The sequence below is a fragment of the Myodes glareolus genome, chromosome 3, assembly GCF_982192425.1.
Source record: "Myodes glareolus chromosome 3, mMyoGla1.1, whole genome shotgun sequence".
NCBI classification, from domain to species: Eukaryota; Metazoa; Chordata; class Mammalia; order Rodentia; family Cricetidae; genus Myodes; species Myodes glareolus.
The window spans coordinates 37,280,055-37,305,727 of record NC_142028.1 but is presented as its reverse complement, the minus strand read 5'-3'; the positions used below and the strand labels follow the sequence as shown (position 1 = coordinate 37,305,727).

The 25,673-nt window shown below is 49.5% G+C and overlaps 1 protein-coding gene across 8 annotated transcripts in view; it reads right to left on the bottom strand.

The window, feature by feature from the left end:
* The window catches only part of Atp2b2 (ATPase plasma membrane Ca2+ transporting 2), a 314,666-nt gene that overhangs the window by 177,401 nt on the left and 111,592 nt on the right, over positions 1–25,673 (bottom strand). For all 8 annotated transcript variants that reach the window (XM_087904426.1, XM_087904421.1, XM_087904419.1 and 5 more), the window contains exon 3: positions 6,353–6,447. The gene's annotated coding sequence lies outside the window, so the exon portion shown is untranslated. The remainder of the gene's footprint in view (positions 1–6,352; positions 6,448–25,673) is intronic.

Genomic DNA, 25,673 nt, shown 5'->3' with positions numbered 1-25,673 from the left:
TGCTGAGGGACACGCCTGCTGCATACACCTGTGCTGAGGGGACACGCCTGCTGCATACACCTGTGCCAAGGGGACTCGCCTGCTGCATACAACTGTACCAAGGGGACACACTTGCTACATACACCTGTGCTGAGGGACATGCCTGCTGCGTACACCTGTGCTGAGGGGACACACCTGCTGCATACACCTGTGCTGAGGGGACACGTCTGTTGTGTACACCTATGCTGAGGGGGCACACCTGATGCATACACCCGTGCTGAGGGACATGCCTGCTGCGTACACCTGTGCCGAGGGGACTCGCCTGATGCATACACCTGTGCTGAGGGACATGCCTGCTTCATACACCTGTGCTGAGGGACATGCCTGCTGCGTACACCTGTGCTGAGGGGACACGCCTGCTGCATCATTTGAGTCTCATGGTACATCGCGTATGTACCCACTGTTATGCCTCTCTCTCTCCAGTTTATAGGACAGGAAGTGGAGTCACAGAGACCTGAAATAAGTATCGCAAGTGACTCAAGGGTGTCAGCATGGAAGGCGGTCTGGCTTTCTGCCCATTCACACACAGTTTAGCAGACTTCTGGAGGGCCTGCTGTGGGAAGCCAGGGACTCTCCCCTGGGTCCCTTGTTAGCATCCACTGAACTCACCCATCCCTCCAGCCTCCCTCTGGTCTAAGACTCCAACTTCCCAGTTTTCACCCCTAACACTGGGCATTTCCAGCTGACCAGCTGCCTTCCCAGGCCCCCTAGGATACTGGAGGCACATGAGCCCAGCCTCTCATACCTGATCCAAGATGATGAGCGATCATGCTTGGGTCCCTTCTGAGTTCCAGGCCTCCCAACACATGCTCCCACTCTGATCTCGTGGTATCAGCAATCCAGTTGTCTGTAGCCTGTGGCTATACCCCTTGAGGAAGTCCAGCGGGCACAGCAGGCAGTGCCCCTGACACCTAAGTGCTTCTCTTTTTGGTTTAGGAACCGGCAAGGAGGGGGAAGCTAGGCTGGTAAGGGGCGGGGAGCATGGCTGGGCACGAGAGGCTGGGGACTGGCCTCTTCCATTCCCTGACAAAGCAGGGGACTCTGCCAAAAGCAGTATGAGTGGCAGACATGACTGGGCTTCCTCCACGGCCCCCTGATCCTATCAGCAGCAGCATGGCTGAAGGCCAGCTACCTGGAAGTTCCTTTCTTCTGAGGACAGCCTGTACAGCTGGCCAGTGAAGAGCTACATTGGGAACCGGAGGGAGGCTGGCCAGCAGGGTGACAGCTGCCCTGCCCAAGGAGGCTTCTGACTGATGGCCATGTGGCCGGGAGAGGTTAGTGGAGGCCAGCCTATAAGGGGGCCTGGGTCAAGCAGCCAGGATGTGCCTCCTCCAGGAAGCCTCTCTGGGCTTAGGGGAAAAAATGTAACAGATCCTGGCAGCCATCCATCTCTTGGCCCAGACACTTCTTGATTGTTCCATGGGAACACACCCTGCCACTCTGGTTTATCAAGAACAAAAAGAAAACATTCATTGTTCCCCAGGGAGGGTCTTGCCCAACTTTCCAGCATCCTGAGGAAGCAGCCTCTTGAGAGCAAATCCCCAGGTGCCTGTCACCCTCTGCTCTGCATAGCTGCCGTTTTAAACACTTTGAGTCTCAGGAACTCACCCCTGATGATTTGTATCTCTCGTTTTCCTTTACTTCATTGCCCTTAGTTGTTAAAGTTACGACTGAAGCTGAGACCACATGAACCCTTTTCAGATGAAGGCAGCCAGCCTCGAGACAGTGAGCAATGGTGCCCCCAGGGGCGATTGAAGGCTCTGCAGTGCTGGGGGCATGTGTCACTTGCTCTTCCACATCGTGACCCAACAGAGTGCTTTCAGTTAATTACTGGGTGGGGGACACATCTCTATCTCTGCCCTGGGCTGCTCTGAAGATGTGCTGCACTGTGTGGGGCTTCTAGCAACAGACACCGTGTGTGACAGTTGCATGATTTAATGTGCCCAACAGAGTCTTAATTTTTAAAATTGCATTTATTTATTTAGGGGTGCATGTGTGTGTGTGTGTATGTGTGTGTGTGTGTGTGTGTGTGTAGGGTGAGCTGGTGCAGCCATGACAAGAAGGCAGCAGTAGGATGGGGCACGGCACATGGACTGCGGTCCTGTACATCAACCTGTGATGTTGTCAGTCTGCATACTAGTCAAGCAGAGCGGAGAGGCCTCGTGGTCTGGGTCACCCAGCAGAGCCAGATCTGAGCTTCACATTTATGCTTTCTCCACTACTTGGCATGCCCACTTCTTGTGTTTTCCTGTCTCCACCTCCTCCTGGCTCAGAATATTCAAGAGATAGGGGTCAGGCCTGAACCTCACCCCTCTGCACTTGCAGTTGGGCCTCACCTATGAGAAGAGTGGCAGACATAGAGGATTCTGGGTGCAGGCAGGAGCGAGTTGCTCAGCGAGCCTTTCTTCCCGCTGTGACTGTTCTTTGTTCACAGAAGGGACCTAAAGTCTCAGAGCCTAGGAACCAACTGAATGAGGAGCTGGGATTGAAGGTACTTGGCGAGGCATAGCAGTCTGTATGACCGACCCCTGGGCGGGAGGCTATGGACATCTCCGAGGCCAGGAGTGGAGCAAGTGCCCTGATCACACACAAGCTTAAGTGGCATTGCCCTGCTGCAGCCTCTTTGGGTAGTGGATAGAAAAGGTTGCCCCTAGAAGTCAGGATTAGCTGGCTGAATCCATGTGACTCCTCTTCCTTGTTGGCAGGGAGGGAAGGAAGGACCAGGGAGATGACAGTCCTACGGGATGCTGAGCTCTGCCCACGGCTCTTTATAGACACCCTCATTTGGGAGATAGGAACCAGGTCTATTTGGCCACTGAGAAACTGGGGATGGGGAAGGGCCAATATTCACCAGGACGTTTGGTTCTGGATTTGAATTCAGAATCCTGGACTGCTCCTAACTTGGCCTAGTGTACCCTGACCAGTTCACAGGGTCAGTGACTCCTGGTGCTGGTATCAGATTGCTGGTTCAGAGAGTCGGTGACTCCCAAGCTGGCTTCAGATGGGAATATGGACAGAGAGCGTTCAGCTGGAGCATTGGGGAACCACTAGTATTGGGATTGGGATAATATTTCACCCCTATCCCCAGACCCTAAGAAGCCAGGAGAGGGTAAACAGTAAGGAACTGACAAGAACATAGGGTCTACCACCTATTCCAGCTCAGCTGGGCAGCAGGCTTGTGCAACCTTCACTTTCTTTGGGTATGCTCAGGGGACATGGTCTCCAGGGGCAGGTTGAGTCCTCAGGGCTCTCAGGGCACTCAGAAAGAGCACGTACCCTTCAGGAGATCAGGACAGGAAGTGACTCCCTCACTGTATGAGGACCCTGGTGGCATGGCATTCCCATCCACATTCCTTGCTGGGACTGCCCCACAGATGGAGCTCCTGGCTTATGCCATATTGGTGTCTAGAGGCCAGTTGTGCTAAGAAAAAAAGAACCTCAAATCCTCTTATTTTTCATGGAAGAATTTGAGCCAGGGGCCCAGATGGACCCAATGAGGCCAGGAGCTAGTGGGACAGTCCCTGGGAGCCAAAGGATAGTAGTTTTGAGAGGAACATTCTCATCTCAGAAAACGATGTCAATGCTCTTTGATTTGTTGAGATTCCCAAAGTCATAAATGAATTCATGGCCACTGGTGATCAACTACACACAGTAGAACGCAGTTGGGGATTGAATTGTGTCTTCCTAACATCCATGTTGGAGTTCTAATCCTCAGGACTATGGATGTGGCCTCATTTGGATGTATGGTCTTAACAGAGTTAACAGAGTTAAAATGAGGCCATAAGGTGGCCCTCACAGGATGAGACTGAGCATTCTCATGAGATGGGACTTTTGGACACAGACACAGGCGCATAGTGGGAAGAAGAGGTGCTGGAGGTCAGAGGACAATTTTGTGGAGTCAGTTCTTTCCTTCTGCCTCGTAGGTTCTGGGATTGAACTCAGTCACCAGGGTTGCTTCGCAAGCATTTTACCTGCTGAGCCATCTTGTTGGCCCCAGGACTTTTTTTTTAAAGTTGAATCTTTACCGAACAGATACAGGCTTTCCTCTTCTTATTTCCTGAACTATGCAATGATTATTATGTGATGCATTATTCTTTGAAAGTCAGAGAGGAATGGCTTAGGTGTGTGGGAAAATGCAGTTGGGCTCTGAGTCAATGTTGCACCATGTTATGTTAGGGACGGAAACACCCATTGGTCCCTTGTGGATACCGAGGGACAATGCATTGTTGATATTTTAAGGAGAACTGAATCCTCTCTCTTTGACTTTTGACACAGGTAGCCCAGGTTGACCTTCTGAATAGCAGGACTACAGCCGTGGGTCTCCACACCTGGCTAACACGTGCTTGAATCTGGTTAAGACCCCTTATGGTTGTCATTTGATTGTTGGGTCATCTCAAGCATCCTTGATTTCTGCTCCTACTTTTCTGCTAATTTTGAGAATATTGCATTTTAAGAATCGTTCTGCATGATCAGTTTAATATACTGTTCGGCTGTTGAAGATTTGTCAATTAAACATTTTTATGTGGAAGGAGACACCTGTGGTTTCTACCATGACCAGCTGTGGTGGTTCTGGTAATGTTCTTACAGAGGCTTAGATGGTTCAGCTCTCCAACTCTCTCTCTCTCTCTGTCTCTCTCTCTGGATGTCCACCTTGGCAAGGGTGGGGTTTGTGGTTCCCATATCAGGCGGACACTGCTCTTTGCTCTTTTCAGGCAGCTCCAGTGTAGGATCCTTCTGGGGCTGCGGAAAAGGACTCCTCTGCTCTGGTCCTGAGAAGTGAGGAGGCTCACAGGAGGATGGATTGTCCCCCCCCCCTCAACTTTCCCAGCTCCCAGGGCTTCTGAGGTAGGGAGCTCTGGAGCCTCCTGGAACATGATTCTGAGCGTTTAGGCCATGCCTGTCCCAGGGTACCGAGAATCCTGGCTAGACGGGTGAAGGTCTTAACCCAGACTTGGACTAGGCTGGACTGATAGTTCCCAACTGCACTCCAAACCTAGACTTGCTCCTACTGCCACCTATGAGCATGGGAAGCCTTGTGACACACTGGCAGCCATCACCTCCTCCCTCTGTGGATGACCCATCTGTGGCTATCTGACCTCTTTTCTCACCCATGCCTACACCCGAAACTGCTGGGTTTAGATGCCTGTGTATCTGTTCTGACTTCTCAGTTGCCTGGTCTTTAAGCAAATATGTGAGCAATTACAGAATATATTTGGAAATAATCTGGTTAGTCCCCAAGTGCTTGAATGAGAAACCAGATTTCAAGAGGGTGATGCTGAGGACAAGAGAGAGGGCACACAAGAGATGCCCACTCTGACAGGAAGTTTGGGGGTGGTGACTTGTCTCAGCAGAGGATGCCGTCATGGAGCTGAAATTTGGTCTGAGGCCAGAGGATGAGCAACTTCAGCTCTGGGTGCACAGGGCGCAAACCTCAAGGTTTATACATTATACATGGATGCAATAAAGCAAAAACAGGGGCCCAAAGGAATGCTTGCAGAGCACAGAAGCGACACCGTCACTCCCAGGGAACCCTCAAAGAGCTTTGCCTTGTGGTACCCTGACTCCAGAGTGGGCCGTCTCTCTAATAAGCATAGATTAGACACATGGCATGACCATACACTCAACATGTGTAGACCGAGTACCTGGTGTGTCCTAGCCCCTCTGCCCCGTACTTTACAGAAACACATTTGCCTGACGGCCACAAGATGCCCCTGCTGTCCCCACATTACAAATGAAGAAGCCAAGACCCAGAGACGCAACCTCAGTTGCCGAACCAATGCTTTTGAACCCAGACCTGAGTCCAGGTCCCTCACATGCCATGGCCACCTGACTGGAGGGCACTGTCCCCTCGCAGCTCTCTGCACCGGTTACAGCAAGCCTGCCTGAACTCCACCTCTACGGCTCCATGTCAGCCCAACTGGTAGCAAAGGAGGCAGGGCAGCTGTCTGTGCTACCGAGGCAGAAGGAGTGTTGGATCTGCATGGATCACTAGCACCAGGAATGGCAAGAACAGACTCAGGACTGAGACCAGGTTAGTTGTGTGACAGTCACGAAGCTGATCTACACTTGCTACTATATTGCTATTCAACGTCAAAGAGATTCTGGGCATTATAGCCAATACACGTGTCCTCAGCCAGATGGCAGAGGAAGGTGGTTGGTTCCAAACACACTTCATTCCTGCATAGTGAACCCTCCTATTAGCACCCTTTACCAACACAGGTGCGCACACACATGCACGCACACATGTACACCCATAGCGTCTTTCTTCTCACACCCTGCCAAAAAAAAAAAAAGACCCCGGTCTTTAACTCACCCGTCCACGTCTTCTAGTTACATCAGGGGTGCCAGGAATTGTACAATGGGGCCCATGTCTTGCTGGCTCTGGAGACTGTGTGACCAAATTCAACTCTGGAAAGGGGTTAAAATGGTCATGGTTAGAATTGGGTGACCAGTGTTGGGTGGGGATGGAGGTGGAGGCAGTTTGTGCCTCCTCCTTTCGCTAGCCCAGATATACTTAGGCCATCTGCTCCTCAAGGCTGCCTTGGGGACCTCACCCTCTCCAGGTTCTAAGCTCATTACAGGGAATTGAGGGATTCCCTCAGTGATTGAGGGATGTCTCCCTGTCCCTATCTGTGGCTGGCATGGGCTGTGAGGGGGTGTGGTGGGAGAGTTATGGTGTGTGCTCTGGAGAGAGAGAGAAAGGGGGGGAGGCAGATAGATAGACAGACAGAGAGAGAGAGAGGAGAGAAGAAAAAGACAGAGAGAGCCCTTCCCTGCATAAGGAACCAACTTTTCCCAGTGTCTGCTTCTCCATCCATCCACACACCCATCATTGTATCTAACCATTCATTTGCTTTTTACTTTGATGTACTCATCACTTCAGAGTTGGCAAAGAAATACACAGGGAGGCCTGTGCCCCTTCCCCTAGCCACACCTGAAGGTCACATCCTGCATAACCACAGTTTGCCATCAAAACCAGATGAGTGACCTTAGACCCCTCTTGAGGCAGCAGCAGCACACATGCACGTACATGTGGATCCATGCCATCAACATCACAGCTAAGATACAACCCTGCTTCACACCACAGGTCTCCTGGACTCCACCTTTACAGTCACCCCATTCCCTCCCTACTGCATCCTGCACTCTGGCTGTAGAATACTGTCCTTCAGTGACATGAGAGACATGAAGTCAGACAAGAGGTGGACTTTCTGAAACTATCTCTCTTGTTTCATTCAGGATAATCCCCTGGAGACTGATCTAGATTTTTATTTTCTGTATGCATTTTGTGCGTGACATATCTGTGTGTATGTGCACGTATGTGTGTGTAGAGACCAGAGAAGAATGTCTAGTTCTATTACTCTCTATCTTATTCCCTTGATAGAGTCTCTCACTGAGCCTGGAGCTGGGTTGGCAGGCCCAGCGTTCGTTCTGTTTCACCTTCCTCAGGGCTGAGTCACAGGTATGCATGTAACCATGCTTGGTTTCTATATGGGTACCGGGGATTTGAACTCAGGTCCTCATGCTTGCGCAATAAGCACTGTGCCCACTGAGCCTTCCCTCTCCCTTGCTCTGTGGTCTAGGCTTTACATGGTTCGGTGGCAGACTGTGAATGGATGTGCCACAGTCCAGCCACTTAATCCTGGTTATTATTACACACTGGAGAAATCATTACGAATAGCTGCTATGAAAAGTTGTGTAAGGTATTTTGTGTGCAGGCCAACGTGCATTTCCATTTATCTGTGATAAACGTTCCTGACTGGTGAGTCAGGTTGGTGGAGGTGCAGTTCTGAATGCAGTCCCTCACCCATCCTAGAGTGATTGTACTATGTTGCACTCCCGTGTGGATGTCTGAGTGACCCTGTCTCCTGGCATTCTCGCCAGTGCCTACCGGTGTCATCATTTCCCACGTCAGCCACTCTGACACACTGTGCTGCCATCAGCTGTGGTTTTCATGTGCATTTGCTCAGTGGCCAGTCATGCTGGGCACCATCTCATGTGCACTCTGCTGACTGGACATCACCAGAGAAGTGGCTCCAGGTATTTTGTTCAGGATCTAATTGACCTGTTTGATTTTAAAAAAGAATACTTTTATCTTATGTGTTGAGTGTCCTGTGGAGGTCCCAGGGCAAACCTGAGGGAGGCAACTGGATCTTGGAGATCAAATCCAGGTCCCTCAGGCTGGACACCTTTCCCTGCTGAGCCATCTCGCTGTTCTGATCTTTTAACTTTTAACTTCTGTGTTTGTACTAGACGTCAATACTTTGTCACCCGATCACAGATGCCATTTCTCTCCCACTGCTTCCAATAGCGTCTAAACTTCATTTTCCGTTTTCAGTAGCTTATGTGTTGCTTAGAGTGAATTGCTTTGGGTTCATACTACTTGAGATTTGTTGAGATTCTTGGCTCTTCAGGTGGTGTGTGTGTGTGTGTGTGTGTGTGTGTACACAATTAGGGGCATTTTCAGTCATAATGTATTCAAATACTTTACAGGAGCCTTGTTAATTGTCCCACAGGGCCCTAAGGTTCTGTTGACATTTTTTCCTTACATTTTCTCTTTGTTATCTAAATCAGGGAATCTCCATCATTCTATATTCCAGTTTAACGATTCTTTCTTCAATTCTTTATAGTCTGCTATAAAGCACACCCACTGAGGGGTTTTGTTTGTCTTTTTCAGGAGTACTTTTCAGTTCTAAAATTTCCATTTGATTTCTATTCTTTTCTGATAATTTAAAAGTTTGATCCCAGTGGTCAGAGCAGTTCCCCGAACTGTTTATACTGGCTACTGTGAAATCCGTGTTAGCTGCTTCTGGTATCTCTGCCATCTGGTTTGGCATTTGTCAATGACCATTTTCCACCAAGCCAGACTTCTTCCTGGTGCTTCCGATATGAACGACTTTCCCTGGAAACCTATCACGTCATGAGACTCATCAAACCTTCCGTTTCAGCTGACTTTCTCTGCCGTAGTCCAGCAGATGCAGGGGAATGCCTGCTTGCTAATTTCACACAGGGGACCACATCCACCTTTTCTGGTCAGTCCCCACTGGTGGAGGGGGGGTCCTTGTTGTTGGTGAGTGGGGTTAGGGATCCCTCTAGTTGGAAAGTTTGGAGTCCTTACAGACTGTAATATCCTACAGACTGTAGAGATATTTCATTTGTATTTTAATAAATAAAGCTTGCCTGAAATTCAGAGAGTAAAACAGCTGCACTGATCAGCCTTCCAGACCAGCAGTGGTGACACCCCTTTAATCCCAGTAGCTATGCTAGTTTGCCACAGAAACCAGGTAGTAGTGGTGCACACCTTTAATCCTAGCACTAGAGAGGAATATAAAATGGGAGGAGACAACTCTCAGACACAGTCTCATTCTGAGATTCCTGGAGGCAGGACTGCCATTTCAGAGGTAAGAACCAGTGGCTGGCTGTTTTGCTTTTCTGACTTTCAGGTTGAACCCTAATTTCTGTCTCTGGGGTTTACCTGGGGAACTGCAGGGGAGGGGTTTCCCTCCACCTGTTCCCTGCTTTCTCTGACACCACTCCAAGTGTGTGTGTGGTGGGGGCAGGGCTATTTTGGCCTTCTTCATTATAGTCCATGATGGTGGAGGTCCCACTCTCTACTCCATATTTCTTGGTGAAATATACTGGGTGCAGACTGGGTAGCCAGTGTCTGGAGTATTTTTTTGAACTTTCTTTGCATTCTCTAAGGAAAGCAGATTGTTGGTTGTGGCTATTGTCAAGGCCCTACTGTTAGCTTCTTCAATTCTGACTCTGGGATAAATTTCACCATGGAAAGACCCAGAGTTTCCACTGTGTAATCTTGGGGTCTCATCCATTCCTGGTCAGCAGGTGTTCCCCCGAGTTCTCCTAGCTGTTCTGAATGATGGGGCCTTCAGCCATCCTTAGTGAGAGGATTGTGAATAGTGACTCTACTCGAGCCTGGAAGCAGAAGTGTTTAAATAGGGGCATCCATCTGCCTAAAGCTTTCTAGAATTTTCTTCATGTTCCTTGTGTGCGTGCATGCATGTGCGTGCGTGCATGCATGTGCGTGTGTGCATACACGTGCGTGTGTGTATGTGTGTGTGTGTGTGTGTGTGTGCACGCACATACATGTGCATGCACGCACATGTGTTTCCACTCCAGCCCGGACTGACCTATAATTCTCTATGTAGTAGAGGCTGGATTTGAACTCACGGTAGTCCATCTGTCTCAGTGCTGGGATTACAGGCATGTGTCATCACACTCCAGCTCATCTTAACACTGTCAATCAAATCTTATGCTTGGGTATCCTGCCATCTTCATGAGCTCCCAGTTTTCCACCTGGCTCAGGAAAGGTCTTCCTTTCAGTCAGGAGACGAGGGAACCTGGGGCCTCTGAGGCATTTTTATTCAGAGCTATTGACATGATGCTTGGTGGCTTGGAGCAAACCCACAAAGTCATAGACTTGGTGAATACTAGAAACCCAGATTGGAATTATTTTCAGGGTCTCAAGGTTCAACCCTGCTAGGTCTCTATAAGGAACATGGGGATGGGCAGTGCTGCTCTCACAAATGGCGTGAACCAGGAAGTGTGTTCCCCCAATGCCTTTCTGCTCTGGCAGCTGCTTCACTGAGCGTGCCCTTCAGCCTGGGCACCCATGCTGGCTTTCCCCCCCTCCACAGCTCTGAGTGGCAGAAATGCCCACAATTCTCTACCCATCATCAAATGTCTGCCAACATTTCCCATGCTAGCATCTGGGTCCTCAAAGTAGTGCTGCTGGGAAGTGGTGGGCCCTGTAAGAGGTGGGGCCTAGAGGGAAATGGGCAGACCACTGGGGATGCTGCCCCCAAAGTCACAGAGAGAGATCTCCTGGGCGCCTAATTGTTCTTATCCGAGTGAGGTGTTAGCAGAGCAAGACTCTCTTGTCCGACTTCCTGTGTGGTCACACGGTGCCTCCCATACCGTGCACAGTGAGGCCACTCATGAAATTCCTCACAGCAGCTCAGCCAGAGCTGTGCCCCGAGCCTAAGACTGCGAGCAGATAAACCCTTCTTTACGCCTTATTGGTTCCAACAGAAAAACATGCTCAAGCCATTTAGTTCCCCACTGGCCATGTGCTGATCATGTGACTTCAGCCCTCCACATTCTAGGGTTCTGCACCTGAGGTCTGCTCCACATCGTCTCTGTATTTTTCCCCTAAGTCCATGTGCCGCTTAACCTCCCTTGTCAGCTTGACTAGGCCTAGAATCACCCAGGGACACAACTCTGGGGTTGTCTAGAAGGCTTTCCCATAAAGGTTTAATGGAGAAAACAGCATGTCCTGCCCTGAATGTGGACAGCAAGGTCCCACAGGCTGTTGTCCTGAGCCGAAGACAAAGGAGAAAGGGAGCTAAGCACCAGCAATCATCTCTCTGCTTCCTGACTGCGGGTGCCGTGTGACCAGCTGTCGCTCTTGCTGTCACACCCACCATCCCCCGCACCTTGGACTGTGAACCTAAACTACGAGATGGAGTGTAACCTTCCTTCACCTGCTGCCCTTGCTGGAAATTTCATCACAGCGGCGGACAGGTGACTGGTGTGGTTGTTGATTCTCAGAGGGTATGATCGTGTCCTGGGAGAGCTCCCAAAGCCTTCTGGAGGTCTCAGACAAAACAATTTCCAGAGTGACTGTCTTGCTTAGGGTTTCTATTGCTGTGAAGGAACGCCGTAACTAAACAGTGAGTTGGGCAGGAGAAGAGTTCATTATTTGGCTTACACTTCCACATTGCTGTTCATCACTGAAGGAAGTCAAGACAGGAAGTCAAACAGGGCAGGATCCTGGAAGCAGGGGCTGACGTAGAGGCCATGGAGGGGGGCTGCTTACTGGCTTGCTCAGCCTGTTTTCTTTGGGAAACTTTGGGAAAACTTGTACCCGCCACTGTGAGCATGACAGCCCCCAGGCCTGAGATGTTTTTCATAGGAGGTCAGTGGTCAGACAATAGGTATGATTATTTTAAAATTGAGCTTACATGATAAAACGTACAAACACTTGAGAGTATGCAACTCAATAAACAAGGTGTGCTGTTACAAAACTGAGCACGGGCAAAGGAGTCATCAGGTAATGATGAGTCACCTGGTGAGACGGCTCAGTGGGTAAAGACACTTGGCGCTGAGTCTGGTGTCCTGGCTTTGACCCCTGGAGCCTATGTAAAGGTGGAAGGAGAGAACCTATTTCACACAAAGTTGTCCTTTAATTTCCACATATGTGCCATGGCTTATAGGCTCACATACCACACTCACTTGGGGAATGTGCTCATTAACACATCCCTAGAGAAAAAGGATCCATGAAGAGGTAAGACAAATGGGTGGCTCACAGTAGCCTCTAACTCCAGCTGCAGGGGATACAAAACCAAAGGCCTCTGTGGTATTGCACTCATGTGCATAAACCCACACATAGATACACATGTATACATACACATGTATATATACAAGTATACATACACATGTGTGGATACACACGTATACATATAACCTGAAACCCAAAATGTTCTCTAAATGAAAACTACTGTTATGTTTGCCCCAAAACTTTTAGGTTTTGAGTTTCTAACTGTCGTACTGAGGTGCTCAGCCAGTAAAGGCTATGTGCATTCCAAAGCCAGAAGGCTCTGACTTTGGAATATGTCTGGTCCCACGACCTTGGAGAAGGGATCCTCGGTGTGTATGATGGCCCCAGCTCCTTCACTGTGCCTCTCTTTGATATGTTGTCTCCTGAGCAGGGGCCTGAATCATGTCTCTCCCAAACACAGTGTTTGTCTGAGCACAAACACCAAGACTTCAGAACATGCTGATATTTGGAAAATATTTTTTAAAAATACTTACTTAATTGTATTTGTGTTTGAGTGTCTGATGAGCGAATGTGAGCCCGTGAGAAACACAGCCCAGCACGAGGAGGCTGGCGCTCACCCTCTACAGTGTCTTTGAGGCAGGATCTCTGTCTCTGCTGCTGTACTGCATCCTGGAACATCAAGCCTACTCTCCTATCTTCATTCACCTCCCACCTCACCAGAGGAATTCTGGGACCACAGGAACACACAAGTGCTTCCCGAACTCCAGGCATCGCCAAAGGTACATACTAGTGATTCTTATGCTCTGGGAATCGACCCCTCGCAGTCAGGCCTACAGGAGTAGCACCCTTACCTGCTGAATGATTTTTCTGGCCCCTGATCTGTTATCTGAGCCATGGTCTCACCATGTAGCTAAGGCTAGCCTTGAACTCACCACCTTCCTACCTAAACTTGCTGAGATTACAGGCATGTGCATCCAGTGGGTGCAGCAATGCTCTTAAAGAGGTAAGTATGTATGACGAGGGGCAAGCTAAAGCAAAAAAGGTAGAAAATGAAATTAAATAGGATTTCAGTTTATAAGACTCCAACTAGAATATTATTGTGTGCACTGTCTAGAAAGGAGACATGATAATTAAAAAAACAAAAAACAAAAACCATGGGATTCCAGATGCCAACACTGGCAAGGCAAAGGTTTTGGTTCTACAATAACGCTTCTATTCCCCTGTACTCTGTAGTAAGCATAGCATCTAGGGAAACACATTACACATGGTACCTTTGTTCTGGGGGACCAGATATTCAGCCCTTGCCCTGTGAATGGGGCCCTCATCCTATTCACCACAAAATGCCTGGGAGTTGAGGTTCAGGGTCCAGGAGGAGGATGCCACACCTCCCCTGTCCTGCCCCAGATCATGCTCCCCTGGGACCTTCTCCCTCCAAGTTCCTCTGGCTAGGCTGAGACCTTAGGTGGAAGCAAGGAGCTGGCTGGGTCTCAAGTTCTAGCCTAGTGACTGTCAGCCACCCGCCTTGCCGCCTGCTGGGCCCACTTGGGCACAGTAACTTTTGTACCTTGGACAGCTCCAGCCCACAGGCCTAGGGACCTTCCTTTTCAGAAAGAGTTGTTCTCTCAAAGCCCTCAGGGTACCTGCTTCTTCTCCCTGAGGCCCAGGCAGACTAATGGTCTGCCCGCCCTAGTCTCTGAGTGGGGAGACCGAGGACCTCCAGAAGGTCGTATATCCCACAATGCACAGAGAAACTCAAGGCAGGACGGAAGCCGAGGCTGTGGGCTTGCTGGCCTGAGCCCCAGACCCACTGCCCCCATCTGTGAGCTCCATCCTCTTCTGAAACATCCCCACTTGAGTTGAAAATAGCCCCTAAGCCATCTGCTGCACACCAACTCAGAGGCGGAAGCAACGCCTGCCGTGGGGATTGAACACCCCAGCACTTTGCATGGCTGGGGCTGGCTGATCGACACGTGGGAGAGGAGAGAGGCTAAAGCTCAGTGGTGGGGGCTGAGCACCCCAGTCACAGATCTCAGAGCAGATGTTAGAAAACAGCAGATGTTGGGAACCCACAGCCTTGGATTCAGGAAACGACTGCTTCCAGGCCTTTGGCAAGACGTCACTCTCCCACTAGAAGATGGAGATGCCTCTGAGTCCTTCCAGATCTGCTGAGATCACACTGTATGGCTGTGTGTCATGAGGGTAGAGCAGCTGTCTGGACATTCTTGGGAACTCTGAGTTTGACAAGAGCTTACGGGAAGAAAGAAGTCATAAGACCTGGCTGTCATGAGGTCATCCCATTCCCAACATCCCACCAATACTAAGGAGATTGCCATTCCACTGTCAGTGAGACCTGGAGATTCACATCCTCCTAAGCATTTTTGGGCCTTTCCCCTCCATTTTACAGGTAAGGAAGCCTCAGAGAGGAAACACAAGTGGTCTGTGGTCACACAACTGGCCCAGGCCTGTGCTCCCAATCAACTGTTTCACGAAATTTCTGAATGCTTGTGTTCAAGGAAGCTACAGACATGGACTTTGCAGACACCTCCCAGGGAAGCTGAAGCCCCCCTGTAAGGCAAAACCATCTTGGGCTAAAGCTGAAAGAGAATCATCCCAGGAAACACATTCAGGTGAGGCATTTGTACAGTATGTTACTGACACTATGAAAGAACCCCTGAGCACCTCAGCAGGAAGGCTGGGAAAGCTGGTATCCTCTGTGTGTGTCTCACTTCTGCTTTAAAGGGAGGCCAGTCTCAGAGCTACCCTGAAGGCATGTGTCCTGGGGCCAATGGCTCCTTTCTATAAAGTGTGATTGAAAGAGGCAGCCCCCATTGTTCTCAGTGTTCCAGCTCTGTCCTATGAGCCTGCAGGGACCATACAAGATGGGTACCCAGGATCCCAATCCTTAGGCTCAGTTGTATTCCAGTTCCTGGCACTTTGTAGGACCACAGAGTGATCCTGCAGGTGGTGAGGAGACTCCCAAGAGCTGATTCCATGGTGGGGCGCTGGACAAGGACTCCACGGGACACTGAACATCAAGTACTTAACATACACCAAGGACAGCTCTCTAAGACTGTGCAGCTTACGGAGGTGGCCCAGTCTCTAAAGTGCTGGCCATGCAAGCATGAGGAACAGTGTTTGTTCCCCAGAACCCACATTTTTAAAAAGCCTGTCATGGCAACATGTACCTGTAATGTTAGAAGGTTAGTGCTAAAGATGCAGGGACTGGAGAATCCTGGAGCCTGCTGACCTATCTGAATCAGCAAGTTCCAAACTCAGCAAGAGACCCTGTCTCAAAAATAAAGACAGAGATTGAGGATGATATCTGACAGCCAGGCAGTGGTGGTGCACACCTTTAATCCCAGCACTCGGGGGGCAGAGGCAGGTGGATGTCTATGAGTTTGAGGCCAGCCTGGTCTACAAGAATTAGTGAATTAGTTCCAGAACAGGATCTAAAGCCACAGAGAAACCCTGTCCCAGGAAAAAAAAGAATAAAAGAATAAACACAAGAAAAGGCACCTGACATCAACACCTGGCTTACATATGTACACATGCACACACACACACACACACACACACACACACACATACATGCACACACACACCTTAGAGCAGCATGGAGCTGTAACAGAAACCAGAGATGTATGTGACCGCAGAGTGGCAGGCAGGGTTCACTGCATACCCACATCTCCATCTCTCCTAGCAGGTACCACTCCCCAGCCCAGCCCTCTACCAATGGTAGGTGGTGTTGGAAGCTGGTACATAAACGGTTCAGCCTCCTTGCCTTGTATGGGAATACCATAAGCTTTGTGCTTATACTAGTGTCTCAGTTAGGGTTTCTATTGCTGTGTCTAGAGACACCATGACCACAGCAACTCTTTAAAGGAAACCATTTAATTGTGGTGGTTTGCTTATAGTTCAGAGGTTTAGTCATGGTTGGACATGGCAACATGCAGGCAGACATGGTGCTGAAGAGGTAGCTGAGTTCTACACTGTGTACAGGCAGCAGGAAGTGGCCCATGTCACTGGGTGCGACTTGAGTGTATACGAGGCCTCAAAGCCCACCTCCACAATGACACACTTCTTCCAACGAGGCCACATCTGCTAATAGTGCCACTCCCTTTTGGGGCCATTTTCTTTCAAACCAGCACAACAAGCTCTCACTGTCTCCCAGTGTGGCAAGTTCCAACTGGTCACAGGGGTAAGTAATTGCTGGGTGACACCTTTGCTCCTGTCTGGCCTCACTTCTTCTCCTCTTTCAGCCTTCCTTGGCCTTGCCTAATGTCAAGATTGGTTTGCACAAAAAGCAGGCTGAAGATAAGACCAAAACTGACTTCTGAGAGAGCCTGGCCTGAGACAAGGAAGCATTCAGACTGCCCTCTTAGTAATCAGCGGTGGCTAATGACCAGAAGGCTGGATTTGAATCCAGTCCCACTTGACCTCAGAGGATTTGCTTCAGTTCTTACACACAATAGGAAGTAAGAACTAAGGGCGAATGAGAGGGCTTCAGAGCAGTGATCATGAAGGAATTCTAACCATTTCACCCACACATACCTTCATTCATTCATTCATTCATTTAGCCAGAGGCTTTTTAAAAGTTCTATTTTCATTTTTAATTATGCGCATTTGTGTCTGTGTCTGCATGGGGGTACGTGCATCTGAGTACAGGTACCCATGGAGGCCAGAAAATTGTGTCTAGACTTCTCCTGTGGATCATCTAAATGTAGGATCAGTTAGTACTTTCTGAGACGCCTTTGGGAACAGTTAACAGACTCACACATGCATATGTATGTGACCTACACAATATGTGACTGTGTGACCAACATCATGGCAAATACAGGGCTGGGCACGAGAACTTGATAAGCAGGGGCAAAGCTGTCATGTTGAGCATGTCATATTGCTTAGGCCAGAGGTAAATAACTGTGGGTGCAGAGCAATTAAAATTTATGTTCCGTTTTCCTCCTCCTCTTTTTCCCTTCTTTCTTGCTCCCCCCTTTCCCGCTCCCTTCTTGCTAGGCCCTATGCAGTGCCCTTAGGATATATGGGTGACATAGATTCTGCTCTTGGAGCCTTGGAATGACAGATCAGCGAAAAGCACAAACCAGTATGGAGAACCAATTCCAGCTCAGAGGTAAGGCCCACAGCAGCAGCTGATCCTGCTCAATGATCTGAAACTGAGAGAGGGAGCTTTGTGGTTCCAACAGGGGAAGTCACCAGTTCAAGGCACAGCCTGGCTTTTCCAAAGTTGAGTCAAGCAAACCTATAGTCCAGTAAGAAAATGGTCAGGCTGCACATTTTATGTGTACTTCTTTTTCTTTTCCTCTCTCTCCCTCCCCCCCTCTGCTTTTTGAGATAGGTTTCTCTGCAGCTTTGGAACCTGTTCTGGAACTAGCTCTTATAGTCCAGGCTGTCCTTGAACTCACAGAGGCCTGTCTCTGCCTCCTGAGTGCTGGGATTAAAGGTGTGCACCACCACTGCTTGGTTTATGTGTGTTTTTAATATCCTGCGTTGGAGTCACAGTGTTAAAAGTCCCCAGACCTTGATGACAATCACACCCTAAGAGAAGTCTTGGGAAGTCAGCCAGAGGGAGTCTTATGATTGGTCAGTCACAGGAAACAGAGGCTCAGAAGACTGGACAGAGAGGCCAGAGAGCAGAGAATAATAGGAGGGAAAATATGTCTGCTACAGTTGAAGCCATGGGACACGCTTCTATCTGAAGCCTGCCCTGAGCCCCACAGCAGAAATGTGGGTGCACATCTTGGGGCAATCAAAACTATGTTAGAACATAAAATATTTCACTTTACTGCAGAATAAATGTTTTCAGTTTTCCCTGAGGCAAAATTAACTGTTTTTTCTTCTATTTTTTCTGTTTAACACAGAAACAAGCAGGACCCTAAATTTATAGACCATTTCCCCTTTCAGAAAGTACATTTTTCTCCATATAGAACTCTGTGCAGAAAGACCCAGTGTGTTCCGAGGCATGCAAGTCTATTATCTTTTGAGGCTGAGCACCTGCCCCTTCTGGAACATGCTCTTCCTCTCCCATGGAATGCAGCAAGAGCACGGCTCTGAGAAAGGCCAACTTCACAAGACCCACATTCAGATGTGGCAAGTCCTTCTCGGGGTCCTCGGCTACCTAGCTGCTAGCATCATATGCTCCTCTGGTCACAGAAAGAGGCACTGTCATCCCCAGATCTACAGAGTCAGTGGTAGAAGAGGTCTCTACAGTAGGACACCACATTGGTGAGGTCACTGTGCTATCTCAGGGGGACATTCACAGCTCTTTAAGAGACAGACACAGATACTGCAAGGCCTACTGCTGAGAAGATGCTCCAGGGAGGTTGGCTTGTTGGTAGGACATGGCAGGCCCACTGTCCCTCAGCTGATGGGTACAGCCTGCCCAGACATGACAGGGCTTCGCAGGCTGCCCCTCTCTATCCTTCTTTGCTAATCATGCGAGCTTCACACTCTCACCCAAATGACCGTGGAGCTTTGCCATTCCCTGCATGCAGTCAATCTGGATCCTGATTCTTGAGCCATGGATTGAGTGACAATACTTGTTGATGGGCAGCGAGTGACCGGGGAAAGACAGAACACTTGGCAAGGCAGGTAGGTGGCTTGGTTCCAGTGTGACCAGTCATTGGTGCACACCTGTGACAGCTTTGGCACACACAGCATATGCAGTAGAGAAATGGTGTGGGAGAATTGTCTGTATTCTTTCAATTATGTTTTAAATAAACACTGATTGGCCAATAGCTAGGCAGGAGATATAGGTGAGACAACCAGATAGGAAGTAGAGGCGGGTCAATGAGAACAGAATTCTGGGAAGAAGGAAGCTCATTCCTCTGCAGTTGTGAGCCTGCCACAGAAGAAGCAAGATGTGACTGACTTGCTGTAAATGGTACCGAGCCATGTGGCTAGCATAGACAAGAATAATGGGCTAATATAAGTGATAAGAGTTAATAAGAAGCCTGAGCTAATGGGCCAATCAGTTTATAGTTAATGTAGACCTCTGTGTAATTTCTTTGGGACTTAATGACTGCAGGAACCAGGCAGGATAGAAAACCTCAGTCAACAAACGGAACCCCAACAAAAGAGAAAGCTCAGCATCAACCTTGCTAAAGATTGCCGTGTCTTTCTCCTTGATCCTGAGTACCAGGGCTTCATTTCCTTGGAGAGCAATTCAGTTTCATGTAAAGACATTTTCCCAGGGTGGTGAGGTAGTTCAGAAGCTAAAGGCACATGCTGCCAAGTCAGAAGACCCGAACTCCATTCCCTGGATGCACATGGTGGAAAGAGATGAACCCATCCCTGTGAGTTGTCCTCTGAATGCACAAAGTGGCATGTGAACACCCCACCCTCATGAATGCACACAGACACTGAATTAACCAATCAAATATAAGATCTTGCAATAAACACACTTTCCCGCTCAACACTAATAAACTTAAAAACAAATTTCTCTTTCTTTAAAAATTCTCTTTATTATTAGTGTGTGTGTGCCACGGTGCATACATGAGGACAACTTGTAGGCATCAGTTCTCCCTCCCACTGTGTAGGTTCTGGGGACATAGGCTTGGTGGCACACGCCTTTACCCACTGAGCCATCTCTTTGGTCCTTTTTTCTGTTTCAGACTCGAGAATTCAGACCTCCCACCAGTAAATAGCTAAGAGCTACTTGTGACTATTTTATTCAAGAAAAGAATCAAATTTAACAAACTTAGTTGTTCCATTTTTTTTGTTTCAATTCCCCAAAGTGCCTGGGCTGACCAGTGGAGAGCAGGAGTGCACAGCTGCCCCTGGGGTATCAGGGCCATGCCACCCCAAACATGCCTTATTTTCCTCACCCGTTCAAATCCTGCTCTAGCCTCTGCCCAAGCTGCTGGGAGCAGAAGAGGAGGTCTGGCCAGGCCAGATGCCTGAGGCCCTGGGCGAACAGAGGTTGTTAGCATGCATTGCTTCTTAACAATGGTAAAGGTTACATAAGAAAATGTAGCTGTGCCTATTGCAGCCTGGGCCCCAGCTTTTCTGCAGAAGTGATTTTGAACAATGTCAGAAGTTGCGTAAGGCCCCTCCCGGCACCTGCCACGGCCTGGGTTCTGGCTTTCTGGGAGCTTGCCTGCAGCGGCAGCTCTGCAGCAGAGGAAGGAACACCCTTCCCACAGTCCGCCTCGGTGCCAGTGCCGGGTGACTCAGCTCATGGCAGGGGCGTGCGTGGGAAACCACTTAGGTGGCACCAGGGAATCTGACAGCTTTGGTAAAGAATGGGTGAGGGGGACTCTGCTCCCCACTGTATGGTAATCTGGGCTTGGGAAAGCAGCTTCACCAGTTGAGCCCCTCAAAGGGTCTGTGGCTAGATGCCAAGCTAGGGGAAGGTGGCTCTCCTAGTTTGCTTTCTGTTGCTGTGATAAACACCGCGACCGAAAGCAACTTGGGGAGTAGAGGGTTCATTGCATTGTATAGCGGACAGCATCATGATGGGAAGTCAGGGCAGGGTCTTGGGGCAGGAAGTGAAGCCGAGACCAGAGAGGAATGCTGCCCACAGGTCTGTTCCCTTTGGCTTGCTCAGCTCCTTTCTAATACCACCCAGGACCACTTGCCCAGGTGTGGTACCACCCAGGATGGACTGGTCCTTATCACATCAGACATTAATCAAGTTGCAAGATGTGCCTCCAGGTCAATATAATAGAATCACTTTTCCAGTTCAGATTTCATCTGCCCAGATAACTCTAACTTGTGTCAAGTTGGAAAAGCAACAACAGCAACAATAACAAGAAGAAGTAACCAGAACAGGAACCTTATTGGGTTTTTCACTAAAGCAGATTCTGCTCAGACTGAGGGGCCTCCTGTCTTTTCCTCCCTACAGTCAGATCCCAACACCAACATCAAACAGAGCCTCCTGCCCATCCAGGTCTGCTGTCTGTATGCTGGCTATGAGACAGGGTTCTGGGTATGCCAGCCTAGCCCCAAACCCACATCCAATCAAGAATGGCCTTGAACCTTTGATCCTCTTGCTTCTGACACCCAAATAATCCTGAGATGATAGACAGACTTGGAACACTATACTAATTTATGTGGTGCTGGGAATAAATCCCCGGGCTTTTAGGTAAATACCGTACCTGCTAAGCCACACCCCCAACCTAGTCTCAAGTCATAACCCCAGCCCAATCCAGAAGAGCCCAGAGCATTGCTTCTCTGTTCTGCTTCACTCCATCCTTAGAACCGTCCGGACTTGTCCCACTTCACACACAGAGAGGCTGAGGTTGGGGTTGCCAAGGCTACGCAGTAGAACTGGGGTCTCAGCCCAGAGGTGTTTCCTGGATTCTAAACTGGGTCCTCTGTGGGCTCTGAGGACGTGTCTGGATGTGTATACTCAGGAGGTTGCCGGGGTCACACACAGCTTGAGGCTGAGGTGCTAGTGGTGGACGAGTGCAGCCTGTCTCCTTCGCAGATGGGCCCGTGAAGCCGGCATCAGCACAGTATTCAAGCTCACAGGAGAGGAAGAAGGAAGTGGAGGCTGAACTGGTTCCCGAAACCACAGCTCTCTAGGTCCTGCTGACCTTCAGCTCCCGTCTGTGCAATGGGGACATATTAAAATCTCACCCTCAGATGACGTCAGGGTTAAATGAGGTAACACAAGGGAAGTGTTTTAGAGACTGCAAAATGCCTCCAGCATACTGAGGAGTATTATTACAGACTAAAATAGCCTGGTGGAGATGAGCAGGGGAGGTTCTGGATTCCATCCTGGACGTCTGCGGAGTGCTTAGCCGCTTTCTTTCCAGAACCCGAAGCTTCAGAAAGCAAGGACCAGGCCTGGCCTGCCTCAGTTTCCTCAGTGTCTAGCTCCAGGTTTGACCTAGAGAAGGTCTCCCAAAAATATTTGGGTTGATTATTTTAGATTAATTTAGGACCAAGGAAGGGGATGAAGGGAAGGATAATGGGACCAAGGGCTGGCAGTGCCCTTGTGGGTGGGTGATTCTCTCACTGGGGAGCCTTGGGAATGGCAAGGACACTCTTAAGGGTCTTGATAAATGGGGGTCACATAGTTGCACTTAGTGCTCCTTATGTCTGATATCCACTGAATGGGTGAAACCGAGGCCCGGAGAGGTGTTCAGAGCTGGACAAGCCTTGGGCTCCTTTCTCTGCATAGGCTTCCTCAGGAAAAAGGAACTGCAATCTAAGTGGGTGTGGCTTCGTGAAAGTGCCCTGGAGAAGGAATTGGGCATTAATCAAGATAAGGGGAAACTTTCCGTTGGGTAAATATCAACACTTCTGGGCCGGTTACTAAGGGCTTGAGCGGTTGCTAGGCTGCCAGCTGACCTCATGAAGGGCCATTGTTTGGTGCTCAATAAGCAGCCTTGAATGACATTCCCTAGTTCCCAAATCCCAGGGGCCCCTGGGGTTCTGTGAAAAGAAGCAAGAGATTATAACTCAGCAGAGCCATTGGTTGACAGAAGTATGTTCGCTTCTGGGGTACTGTGGGAGTGGGGCATAGTTTCTCAGAGCAAAGTACATAAGGATTTGCGTGCCAGTGAGAGGGTGAGCACCGTGGCCACTGGGGACAGAAGTGCCCAGATGAGATGTCAACTCATCACTTTCAATGTGGCCGGAAGAGGTGACTGATGGCTATGATGACCTCATTTCACAGTGGCGGATGCTGAGGTCCACCAGGACCAGCTTGCCCAAGGCCTCAAGATAGTTTTGACTTCTGGGTGTAGCAGGCAGAGGTGAAGCTGCTCGAGGGTGCCCATAGGCAAATCCCACAACCAGGAGCCCACTACACTCAATCAGAGCTGATTTCCAATGACAGGGAGCTGGATGAGGTCATGGAGTCTATACAGTGGAAACAGAGAAAGGGATGCTTAGGTTAAGGTTTTGAGTGGCCCAAGCCCATGTGTTAGAGGCCTGGTCCCTGGGGAGGAGGCGCTATTGGGTAGTGGTGAGAATTTAAGAGATGAGGTTATACGGGAGGCCTTAGGTCAATGGGGGTGCACCCTTGAAAGGGGCCATGGGACCCTGGTCTTGTCTTTTCTTACCTTCTGGATGGGAGTTGAGCTGTTTTTCTCTGTCATATGTTCCCAACAGGATACATTGAAACCCCACCCCAGCCCCAGTGCCCAAGGTAACTCAGTTGAGTTAGACCATCTGAGACTGAGAGTCAAACGCTGCTTTTTTCTCCCAGGTGTTCAACTAGCAGATGTAGGTGAGCATGCTCTGAGGAGTGCAGGGGCCCTGGGAGCTGGCAATGGCTTCTCTCCAGTTTCCACAAGAAGCAGCCCTGTCCTAATGGTGGCTTGCAGTAACTTCTGACCTGGACCCATTGAGGCTGAGCCATGCGGCTTGTGGTCATTTCCTTCAACCACCACGGGAAATGGATGTGCTATGGTTAGAAGTATGTAAACCACCATCTCTCTGCTCCTAGAACTAAAGGAACAGGAGTTTGGGAGAAAAAGTGATTGTCTCGAGGCTGTAAAGCAAGTGACACAGACTGGGAAAAACTTGTGGGGTTGGGGGAGGTGGCCATCGCATCAGGCTGCTAAGATGAACTGCCTGCCTGCAAAGGAAGGGAACCTTGGAGGTCACTTCTCTGTCCATCTCTCCTCACCCAGCCTCATCTGGTCTGGCCCTGACCTGGCTTCTCTCGCAGGCCGTGGTAGGTAGAGACTCATTGCATGGCAGGCAGGGGGTCTTCTCTGCTTCACCACCAGGCAGCCCTGAGCCATGGACCTGCTCTAAGCCAGGCCAGGTCCTGTCTTCTGCCACAGTTGCTTCTGCTTCCAAGGACTTGGTGCCTAGAAAAGCTTTGGCACCGTGGAATGTGCATGGTGAATTCCTGCTGAGGGCTGTAGGACCCCACCTGCTGTGTGTCACTCCTCCTGCAAAAGATGGCTCCTCGGTACCCCTGAGGGCCCAGACCTGAGTCTGTCTTCTCTAGGCTGCCCAAAGCTGGCTGTGCAGGATATGGAACTGATAGGGGGTTAATATTGATTTTCACCTTGGCAGTGGTTCTCAACCTTCCTAATGCTGTGACTCTTTAATACAGTTCCTTATGTTGTGGTGCCCCCCCCCGCCATACATGGTGCTACTTCCTAACTGTAATTCTGTAAAGTTCTGTAAAACTATATTCTGCTACTATCATGATTCATAATGTAATAATATAGTGCAAATATTTGTATAATATATCATACACCAATATAAGATATGCACCCCTAAAAGGGTTGAAACCCACAGGTTGAAAACTGCTAATCAAGGATGACCTAGGAGACACACCTCTGGGCAAGCCTATACGGGTATTTCCAGAGAGATTTAGCTGAGGATGGAAGACACACCAAGCCATGGGCTGAGGAGAAAGTGAGCTGAGTACCCACATTTATCTCCCCACTTCCTAACTACAGATGCGATGTGACCAGCCGGCCCACGCTCCTGACATCATGCCTTCCCGCCATGGGGGACTGCATCCTGGAACTCTGAGACACAGTGGACCCTTCCCTGAGTTACTTTCTCTGGGTATTTCACTGCAGCCACAAGACAAGAAACTAATAGGGACATGGGGTGACGGAGCTGTATGGGAACAGTCAGCATGGCCTCTGTGTTGTAGGGAGGAATGGGGCAGAGTTTCCAAGCATGGCTTTTCAGGGCAGACTGGAGTAAATCACCAGATCAAGGAAGAATGTTTCTGGGGAGAAAGCAGTGAGGGTGGACTTTTCAGGCTGCACTGTGCCTTGGTAGGATTCAGCGACTCCAGGGAACACATAGTAGGTACTCAGAAAACTATAAGGAGCTGAAGTGTTGTCCTATTTATATCACTTCATAAAATATATACTGTTACCTCTACAGATTTATTCTTTTCTATTTTACTATTGAGAATTTCTCATCCACTGACCCTCCCCCATAGAGGAGGCTCTGTGTATTTACAGTGAGCCTTCTGGGGAGAGTGCACTTGTCCCTCCCCCGCCCCCTCCCCCATTGCAGAGGAACAAAACTGAGGCCCAAAAAGGTGAAATACTTTGCCTGTGGTCACACAACTGAAGGAGGCAAGATGTGAATGAAGGATTAGGTACCATTTTAGGCCTTGCTTCCACTACCAGGGCTCTAGGCTGTGGAGTTGCTCACACGCTCAACTTGACTCCTGATGTCCCAGCAGGAATCATGGCTGGTCCTCAGAGATGACTGGTTCATTTCAGCCCTGGCCATTTCTGGCAGCCCCTTAGCCTAGGTCTATGGTCTGAGGTGCAGAGTAAGTGTGTGACTTAGGCTCAGGGTGGCCACTGTGGGCTCTGGAAGGCACAGTTACAGAGGTGCAGAGATGCCGCCTGTGTAGCAGGTAGGCAGAGATGCTGCAGAG